The following is a 10,591-nucleotide window of genomic DNA, read 5'->3' as shown; positions in this document are numbered from 1 at the left end:
AAATCCCCTAGACCATCCTATAAAAAACCCAGCTGTAACCCAGGAGGTCCAAGTCCCTGCTCCGCTGCATCGGGCACACTTGGACCCAAGCTCGAGCTTGCTAATAAACCCTCATGCGCTTGCATCGGTGTAGGCTCTTTGGTGGCTTCTTGGGCACAACAAGCTGAAGGCAGATGCTTACCCACATAGCCTAAGATTAAGGTTCTTAAGAGTTAAAAATTGTAGTATATGTAATTAGTGCTGCTAGAAATAAGGAAAATATCACTGTATGCAAGGAAAGTAGGATATGTGTATTCAGTAAGAGAAGGTATGAGGAAAGGAGGTGCATTTTTTTTAAAGATTTTATTTATTTAGGGGATCCCTGGGTGGCTCAGCGGTTTGGCGCCTGCCTTTGGCCCAGGGTGCGATCCTGGAGTCCCGGGATGGAGTCCCGCGTCGGGTTCCCAGCATGGAGCCTGGTTGTCCCTCTTCTCTGCCTCTCTTTCTCTCTATGTCTATCACAAATAAATAAATCTTAAAAAAAAAAGATTTTATTTATTTATTCATGAGAAACAGAGAGAGAGAGAGAGAGAGAGAGAGAGAGAGAGAGAGGCAGAGACATAGGCAGAGACAAGCAGGCTCCATGCAGGGAGCCTGACATGGGACCCGATCCCGGGACTCCAGGATCAGGCTCTAAGCCAAAGTCAGAGGCTCAACCACTGAGCCACCCAGGCATCCCTGGAAGTGCATTTTTTTGTTGAGAGAATAGAAAGTAATTTTGTCCTAAAGGACAGCTGGTAATTTTACAATGGGGAGGAGACTAAACAACTAATTAAATAGAAAGTTGAGAAGAAATAAACAGAATTTTATCTTATTTGGTGAAGTTGGCTACTAAAATCAAATGAATTTATTATAAGGATTATAAAATTAAGCTTTAAAATCAGTAATGTACTTATGTCAACTGGGACTTAACTTTCATCTGCCAAAAGGACAAAGTTTTCTTGGACCTTTGGTCTGCTCTTGATAAGAGATAAAAAAATTTTCCTTGCCTTTTAAGTAGTAATCTTCCTAGAAAACAAAGAATCGTGTCTTGCCAAAACAATTTCCTGTGTTGCCTGTCTTTATTTATTTAAAAAATATTTTATTTATTTATTCATGAGAGACACAGAGACTGAGACATAGGCAGAAGGAGAAGCAGGCTCCCTACGGGGAGCCTAAATAGGGACTTCATCCCAGGACCCTGGGATCTCACCTTGAGCGGAAGGCAGAGGCTCAACCACTGAGCCACCCAGGTGTCCCTCCTGTGTTGTGTTTATTAAGTCTTTTGATTACTTAAGAAAGTGGAATCTTCTCTGTGAAGAGTTAAGTTTTTCTTTTCTTTTTTACAATTGTTAACTTTCTATGTTTGCCTGCATAGTCTTTAATTGTCACTAGATAGTGACAAAGCATTGTTCAGTAGATAACAAAGCATTGTTTCACAGTGACCTGTGACCCTACTTCACTAGGTGTTTCTAAAACCTCTTGATATATTTTTTAAAAGATTTAATTTATTTGAGAGAGAGAAGGTGTCTGAGTGAGAGCATGAGCTGGGGGAGGGGGAAAGGGAGAGAGAGAAGGAGACTCCTTGCTGAGCAGGGAGCCCTCCGTGGAGCTTGATCCCAGGACCCTGCAACCATGACCTGAGCTGAGGGTAGATGTTTAACTGACTGAGCCACACAGGTGCCCTTATAACCTCTTGATATTTTTAAAGAAATTTCCCCAAATCAAATTTTAAATGAAGTCTCACCTGGAACTAACTTTAAGAATGTTAAGAAAGTCCCTGGGACATCTGGAAAGATTTTTTTCTCCTCTTTTTATGAAAAGAGAGATATTAAGCTAAGTAGACTTATTTGATATTTTAAATTACATGAGGAGCATTTGTCAAATAGGAAGAAATACTAACCTTCTTTGTATTTGTATAGATATAAGTATTCCAGAACTTGTATGAAATTCCTAAAGTCTGATATGTCCTGGTACAATGTTATCATCATAATTCTAGTTATTATCTTAAAATGTTGCCTGTTGCAGAAATAACCAAATTTCCTTGTCAATTTTAGTATAATGAATTCTCATCAGACATTTAATAATGGGCATTTAAGTCTTGTTATTTGCCAGGAGTTATTGTTTAACTCAGATGCTTTTGCAAAAGTGTTCCTACAAAAAGTGCTTTATCTTCAAGGAGATTCATGGAAAGGACTCTGGTAAACGCAGGTTTCTGATAACTTTGAGATCATAAATGGAACTGGGTAAGAATTTCTAGAACTAGTAGAAAAAAATAGATTCGAGTAGAACAAGAATTAATAACACAGGACTGAATAAATTTAGGAGGATGACTAATTTTTTATGACTTTTTTCTAAAACATTTCTGATTCCTTAATATTTTTTCTAGATTTAAGGAAAACTTTTAAACTATCTATGGCTTACAGCAATATGGTAAAGTATACCTTTGTAAACAAAGATGAAGTATTTATTTATGCTTCCTATCTGATTCTTCCAGAATTTAGAAACTCCTAAGTATTCCTTCCGTGGCAATATAATTAGTTATATGTATAAGTAAGATAAGAATCTGTTCTAAACATTGGTTGTGTTACCAAAGCTTTGAATAGAATGTTATATTTGAGAGAGATGTGCATAGATTCATAGATGACCAGACAGCTTCAAGAACTAAGGTTGACTTTATGAAGCCAATAAAATCCCTCAGAAAAACTGGCCTGTTAGCTTGCTTACAGGGTTCCTAATGGCTTTATTATGTAGCATCTGATGGCAAATCCTTGCCTTGGCTTCCTGGCCACAGAGACTTTTGTAAATTCAATCTGAGATTCCTTATGAAAGATTCCAGCACAGTAGTCTTAAAAAAAGCTTAGATGGTCAATCAGTATTCTTTCTTCACTTATATAAGGAGTCAAGCTAAGTTTAATGCAAACAAATTAGTTTTACTGTGATTATCTTTGGTAAAATGAAGGTGTTTATGGAGAGAAAAATTATGTTTGTACCTTTGTCGATTTTAGATTTTAATCCTGTTGCCTTTGGGGTTTTGTTTCTGTTGCTGTAAATCTATGACTCTCCAAACTCATGTTTCCAGTTTTCTCTCACCCTCTGATTTAGGATCACTAAGAACAAAAACTGCCCCTGGATATTCTTGGAAGGGACTAGACCAAGTCCTCCTCACTAAATATCAGGGACTGGAGTCCTACGTTCATATCTCACAGCTGAAGTCTTCATCCGATGTCAGGCTTTGTACAAACACTGGAGCCCTCCAAATCAAGTTGGCCAGGAAGAGAAGAGATTGACTGCTGCCTCCCAAGAGGCTGGATCAAGACTTCATAGTTTAACCAAACATGAAAATCTTTCTTCTCGGGCAGTCCGGACGACTCAGCGGTTTAGCACCACCCTGGGGACCAGGATCTAGTCCATGTCAGGCTCCCTGCATGGAGCCTGTTGCTCCCACTGCCTGTGTCTGTGTCTCTCATGAATAAATAAATAAAATCTTAAAAAAAAGAAAACCTTTCTTCTCTTTCTCTTCTGTACTCTGGCTTTGGCCTGTAAAGATAAACACCATCATCTGTATCTCTCAGGCAATTGATAAGGGGTGGGAGAGGTATAATTCCTGGAATTTAGACCAGTTTTTTATTTCAGTCTTGGAGAAAACTTAATTGATCCCTGGTTTGACCAGGCAAATGCAATAATCTCTGCCATTAACAATGCTACCTTAGTGGAAATGATTTCTGCCCAGACAAGACTTATCTTTGACTATGGGGGTTCCATTCTCCTTGTCCCATGGATGTCTAGATGGCTGGCACATAACTGGGAAATGCCTCTTAGGTTATCTGATTGTACCCCTAACTGTTCACAGACAGACTGAGACACTTTGCAGGTCAAATCCCCTGAATTTATATTGTTGAGTTAGAAAGGACCTACCAGGAGATAGTCATGATTCAAAATTAACTTCCTTTGGTAGATCCCCACTTCCATGGCTAGGAGAGAATGCAAATGAGAATACGATCAGGAACCACACCTTAACTGTTGAAATATTACAGATTCTGCTGCTAGGCAATAGCTACCTGAGAAAAGCCCTTAGACTCTCTGGCCAAAGTTGTTCTTTGATAATAGGATAGCTCTTGATTATCTTTTAGCTGAGCAAAAGAGGTATGTTGTGGCCAAATATCACCTGCTACACCTGGGTAAATGCTTCTGGGGAAGTTAAAACTCAATTATGTAAGATTACTGAGCAAGCCAGTTGGCTTAAAATGGTGACCTTCTCAGCAGGATGTTTCTTTGACTTACTCGATTTTGATTGGTTTGGATCTTGGGGCCCATGGGTCTGAGGTGCCCTCCAGACATTGGGAATTATCATGCTTATAGTAGTCATAATAATCTCTCTGGTGTGCTTTATATTCCCCAAAGCTCTAAATGCACGTTTTCAGCCACTAACCACCAAGCAGATGATCTCCCTAAAATTGGAATGCCAGAAAAGGAATGGAGAAAATAAGCAACTAAAAAATTGTGAACCTGAGATTATGACCTGTGAATATCACACATAGGATCAGTAAAAGTCATAGAAGCTATCAAGTAGTGGCTGAGTGGTTCAAATGCCTTAAATTTTGATCACAACTCTCAATTAGGCTGAAAATCTAATTAAAAAGAGGGGGGATGGTTAAAAAAAGAAAAGAAAAAGGCCTAAATGGAGACACTTGTCCCCAGGACCACAAACCAAGATTTAATTGCAGTTTCAACCTCTCCCAGGAATGTAACCTTTAACCAGTTAATCTGAAATGTTCTGATCAACACTAGTGAGGTGATCTGCATGATAGATGCCCTTCTTCCCCCAAAGAAAGGTGGCCTTGCCTGAAACAATCTACTCTTTGTTAGAAATGTCCTTTTCTGCCTCCTTCTTTCCAACAACCTTCCATGTGGTATAGTTCCTCAGAGCTCCTTTCTATAGGCTAGATGGGATGCTACCCAATTCATGAAGCATTGGGTAAAACTAATTAGATCCTCAAATTCCTCAGTTGACTTTTGTTTTTGCACACTCTTAAATAAAGTTATAATCTTCTTGTTCCCCATTAAAATTTGAATTCAGAAAACTATATCTTAACCATTTTTCACATCTTTGGTATCTGACACGTAACACAAACTTAGAGGAGTATGTGTGGTTGGTTGGTTGGTTGTTTTTCCAAATAGAAGGCTGAAGTGGTAAAGTTCTCTGTATTTTACAGTTCCTCCATTGTAACCCAAATCCTAAGTTATGAAAACAAATATATTGTCAACAACTCTAGAATAATAGGTAGTATCTTTTTATGGAGCAAAGTCAGTGGTAAGTAAGGAGTAGTGAGATAGTGTGCAGGCTTTGGAGTGAGAAATTACTATATTTGAATCTTACCTCTATCGCTTGCTATGTCTACAATGTGGAGTGACTTCACCTCCTTCAACTCTCATTTCTTCATTGAAAAGTAGGAATGATAAGCTTGCTTTTCTCATAGGCTATTGTGCAGCTTAATGAGTTAGGGAAGTAAGCATCTAGTACAGTGCCTGGCACTCAGTGTCATCTAATAGTGATGCCTCAAATAGAAGAGGAAAGTGAGTAGTATCTATGATTTGATCATGGCACATTCATACTTCTTCCCCAGAAAAAGAAAGCATTAGATTTTCATTTATGTTAAAATAGCAGGATTTAAGAATTTTGTTTAATGCATGCAACATGTATGTTTGGAGAAATCATTAGAAATAACCTTTCCAAGGGGCACCAACCACCATCCATCTCTATAGAGGAGAGCTAACCTACAAAATGTGGGTGAGAATGTTTCCCCTCATCTCCATAGCAAATTGTTGCTAGGTAGAATCACACTAGGAGATTAATATCTTGATCCTTGGATAAAATTAAAATATAATTAATAAGAAGCAGGATCACAAATGGAACCACAACTGAGTGGGGATCAGGGAAGAAAACTTGCAACATTGATAAAATTTGCAAAATAGAGATCCAAAAGTTTCATAGTACTGTGTAGACTCTGAGCCAGGGACCTGGGACAAGGTGCTAGCATCTTCACTAACTTGCTGTGTGACTTTGGAGAAAGTCATATTTTTTTTTCTTCCTAGCCCATTTTCCTCTTGCATAGAAGGGGCATAAAGATTCCTGTTTTGAAAACAGGAGTTTACAAAGCACCATTCAGATGCAAGAAATTTGGTATTAGTGAGGTTAGGGTCAGCATCAACTAGCCCCTTCCTGCCCCTCCCTGGCACTTTGACCTGATGTCACCATCCTGTGGTAGAACCAGATGGATGATACCTCAACTTTCATGTTCTAAGTCAGAAAGTAATTGAAACTGAAAAATAAATGGGAAAACTCATATCTTGTGCTTTCTACAACCTCTGTACATTTGCTCTGAAGTTCTAAAAAAAAAAAGACTTCTAAAATATAAAGATATTCTTAAACCTTAAGTTTGAAAATGAGTATATATCATTGTATATATAATTTTAATGAAAAGCATATTTTATTAAATCTCTAGTATTCTTCATTTTAATTCTTTTTCTTCTCTTTTTTTCTTTTTTGTAGTTTAATGTAAGCTTGTGTGTGTGGTGGGGGTGGGGGAGAGTTGTACCATTGTAAATCATTTATGGAAAAAGACAGTATATATTTACATATACTTAAATATATCATTTAATTCTCATCACAGATTTATGGAATGGGGCCCCTTTTATAAATGAAATAACTGAGTATCAAAGAGTTTATTTTTTTAAGATTTTATTTATTTATTCATGAGAGACACACACACACACAAAGACAGAGAGAGGAGAGAGAGAGAGAGAGAGAGAGAGAGGCAGAGACACAGGCAGAGGGAGAAGTAGGCTCCATGCTGGGAACCCAATGTGGGGCTGATCCCCGGTCTCCAGGATCACGCCCTGGGCTGAAGGCGGTGCTAAACCGCTGAGCCACCTGGGCTGACTTTTTTTTTTTTTTTTAAAGATTTTATCTGGTATCAAAGAGTTTAAATAAACGTCTACCTCTCAAGACCAAGAGGTGACACAGCCAGGATCCCAATCTAAATCTGACTCCACAACTCTCAAGTTCAGGATGTGGCAGGAACTTAACTCAGTGGCGCTCTTTTCCTACAGCCTCAATGTACTTCAGAGAAGTCCCAAGGCTGAGCTGAACATTCTTGCTACTTGATCCTTCTAGTTATGCAAAGAGCAGGTATACCTGGATAGAGCATTTGGATTCAAGTAATTTTCAGCCAGGAAAGAAAGTGATGGGTCAAGGAAAGAACCCAAGATGTTTGAAGAATTTTTGAAGGAGACATGCCTTCCTGCCTGTTTATTTCTTATCTGAGCACTTTAGCCAAGAGTCATGTACCCGAACTTCCAAATTTCTGTTATATCTAAAACGGCTGGACCTCTCAGTCACTTAAGGACATCTAGTCTGGTGTAAGTGCAAATTTGCACATCAATTGATGAGAAGTGTGGAAAACCCTTTTATCTTTGGCTTTAATTCTTGGAATCCTCTCTCAGTCCCAAATTTGCCAATTCCTTTCCTTTCCCCACAAAACACCACCAGGAAGTGAGAATTCATCCTCCTTCCCCCATGCAGGTGTCAGTGATCCAGTGCTCCTGTAAACAAACCCTACTGAAGCTTCTTTGAGATTTGGGCTGATGTCAATATCACAGGTCTTTTTAGAAGGAATCTTAGATTTCTGCATTTCAAGGCTAATCATTGAAATACAAGTGATTGTTTTTGGAGGGCTACTCCCCAAGGGTCTCAAATTCTCTTTTGATCTCTTCCCTTCTCTCCCAGCCTTCTCCTTGTAATGCTCACTTTTCCTGGAAAGTGAAGCTCTTCTTCTTCTATTTTCCTTCCTGATTTTCAATAAGGCTGGGAATTAGGTGTTGGGGGGTGTCAGAGCTCCCTGACATGATTTGTTTAGCTCTGTTGGGGGTATTCGTGGAGGATTTACTTAACATTTCTGTCGAGCTGCCAAGAAGTTTTCACAAAAGTCTTCCCTAGTCACTACACATCCACTCACTGAGAAGACAGGCAGTACATTTCCTATTTTCCCAAATATAAGAATATGTCATTAAATGAGTCTAAGAAGAAGAAAAACAAGTCCCTAAGGTCACTGCAACCAGAAAGCACACTATTTCATTGAATGATTTTAGAAAGAAACATATTCATATAGCATTTTAGAATATTCTTGATGTCTAATCTGAAAAGGGCAACTGCACTTCTAAATTTTGCTTTTAAACCAGTGAAATCAAAGTATTCTGGACAGAATAAATTGTGCTTCCCAAACCTAGACATAGGTGATCCTTTTTAAGCTGGCTGCCTCCAAACAAAACCTGGAGCAGAGCCTAAATCTGGGTTTCAGAGAGGGCTCTAGAAAGTCATGCAAACTTTTGCAACAGTATATGTGAGCTTAGCATTTTCTAGGGACAAGGCACGTAACTTTCATTGATTTTTATCAGGGACTCATGGCCCTAAAGGTTTTACATAAAATGACTTAATGCAGCATTGGGAAGCATTTTCTAGAATGAACTGAGCCTGTGCCCTATTGATTAGAGGAAGTGAAAAGACGAGGAAATGCCTCATTTAATGAACTGCCATCAGTTTGATTCAGTCAGTCAGTCAACAAACATCCAGCCAGCACTCGCTTAGTAGAAGCCTTGAGATTTGACTGTCTCTCTTTTAGAAAGTACAATCATAAATGCAATTGTTAACTGCAAATTGCCCAGCCCTTTTCAAGTCTCTGGCTGTAGGATTGAAGTCTCAAGCCTTCCAATTCCCAGGGGAGACTACATGCTGTGTGATGAAGTGTTCATTAGTTGATTTGTGTAAAGTGCTTTGAAGATCTGAAGAACCAAAGTGCTGGGAAGTATTATCAACCTCCTTAAACTTTCTTTGTCACTTTTTTCCCTAAAGGCAACTTACAGTACCCAAAATACAGGCATTGCCCCAAAGTCCTCGTTCTCTATAAGTAGGCTGCCCAAATAGGGACATTTCTTTTCTCCTTCCTGAAGAAGGGAGAACTTGCCTCTCATGAGGCTAGTTTAGAACAGGTGCTTGCCCCTGTTGAGCACAAAGTCAACTTTATACAGAGATGCTTATAACACGTTAAAGCCTAGAGTGTTGGTGATAAATTACATCAGAAGGCCTGCTGGCTGGGTGCCCCACTGCATCTGGGAGGCCAGCTTCTGGCAGTGTGATCTGCATGAAGCTCAGGAAGCCTCTACAAGGGGTAAAAGGATCAGAATTTACAATCTAGTAGGGGCAATAAGATAAAGAAGCACACCGATCACTACAATATAAATTAGGATGCATTCAAAGCTATCTGAGAGATTCAAAGAACAGGAAGGGGATTGGAAATTGAGGCCATCACACTTCATGTCTTTTTTTTTAAATTTTTTTTTTTATGATAGTCACAGAGAGAGAGAGAGAGAGAGGCAGAGACACAGGCAGAGGGAGAAGCAGGCTCCATGCACCGGGAGCCCGACGTGGGACTCGATCCCGGGTCTCCAGGATCGCGCCCTGGGCCAAAGGCAGGCGCCAAACCACTGCGCCACCCAGGGATCCCCACACTTTATGTCTTGAAAGACTTTTTGTGTGGCTTTGGAAAGACTAACACACATTACAAACAATATTCATTGAGTCCTCTCTGTGTGTTCACTGAGTAAAATTCTTTCCATGTATCATGTCATTTAATGGACCTTGACTGATGAGCAAGGTCATGCCTGGTGGTTATGGCTGAGATGGCATTGCTCAAGGGAAAAGCAAGGGCACGAGTCAGTGTCTCAAGCTCTTCTCTACAAATTTTCTCTCTGCTTTGCATCACTTTTGATTCCATACATACAAATGTATATATGTGAATTTTTGTTTTGAGTGAGCTTCTACTTCTCCTACTAACATATGCCAAGAGCATCAATATCGCTATCTCAATGTTTACCTCAATGTCTTGATTATACAGATCATGTGGGGTGTAACAGCAGCTCTAGAGCATCCGTGTGAAATAGGATGAAGCATCTGTTTAGAAGGACTGTCAGGCGCTTGTCAGGGTGAGGCATTTGCCTAGCAAGCACACCATATTTATCAAAATATCAAATAAATATTTAATTTATTTTAATTTACCTGAGTTAGACCCTATGAAAAGAGCACTAGTGGGACAGTTCGTAAAATTTATTTTTTTAAAAATTTTATTTATTTATTCATGAGAGACACACAGAGAGAAATAGAGGCAGAAACACAGGCAGAGGGAGAAATAGGCTCCACGCAGGGAGCCCAATACGGGACTCCATCCCAGGACTCCAGGATCACGCCCTGGTCCAACCGCTGAGCCACCCAGGGATCCACAGTTTGTAAAATTTAAATAAGGTCTGTCAATTTGTTAATAACATTGGATAGAAGTTGATGTCCTGATTTTGATCACTATGTTATAGTGCTATAAAATGTTAATATTTGGGGAAACAGGAAAGAGTATAAGTCAACTTGCTGTACTATTTTTTAAGCAACTTCTTTATAAGTCAAAGTGAAGAGTTAAAAATAAAAATAAGTAAAAATATTTATGTGCACAGTGACCAAGGTGGGTCT

The sequence above is a fragment of the Nyctereutes procyonoides genome, unplaced genomic scaffold (assembly GCF_905146905.1).
Source record: "Nyctereutes procyonoides isolate TBG_1078 unplaced genomic scaffold, NYPRO_anot_genome, whole genome shotgun sequence".
Taxonomy (NCBI): domain Eukaryota; kingdom Metazoa; phylum Chordata; class Mammalia; order Carnivora; family Canidae; genus Nyctereutes; species Nyctereutes procyonoides.
Note: the sequence above shows the minus strand (reverse complement) of the source record.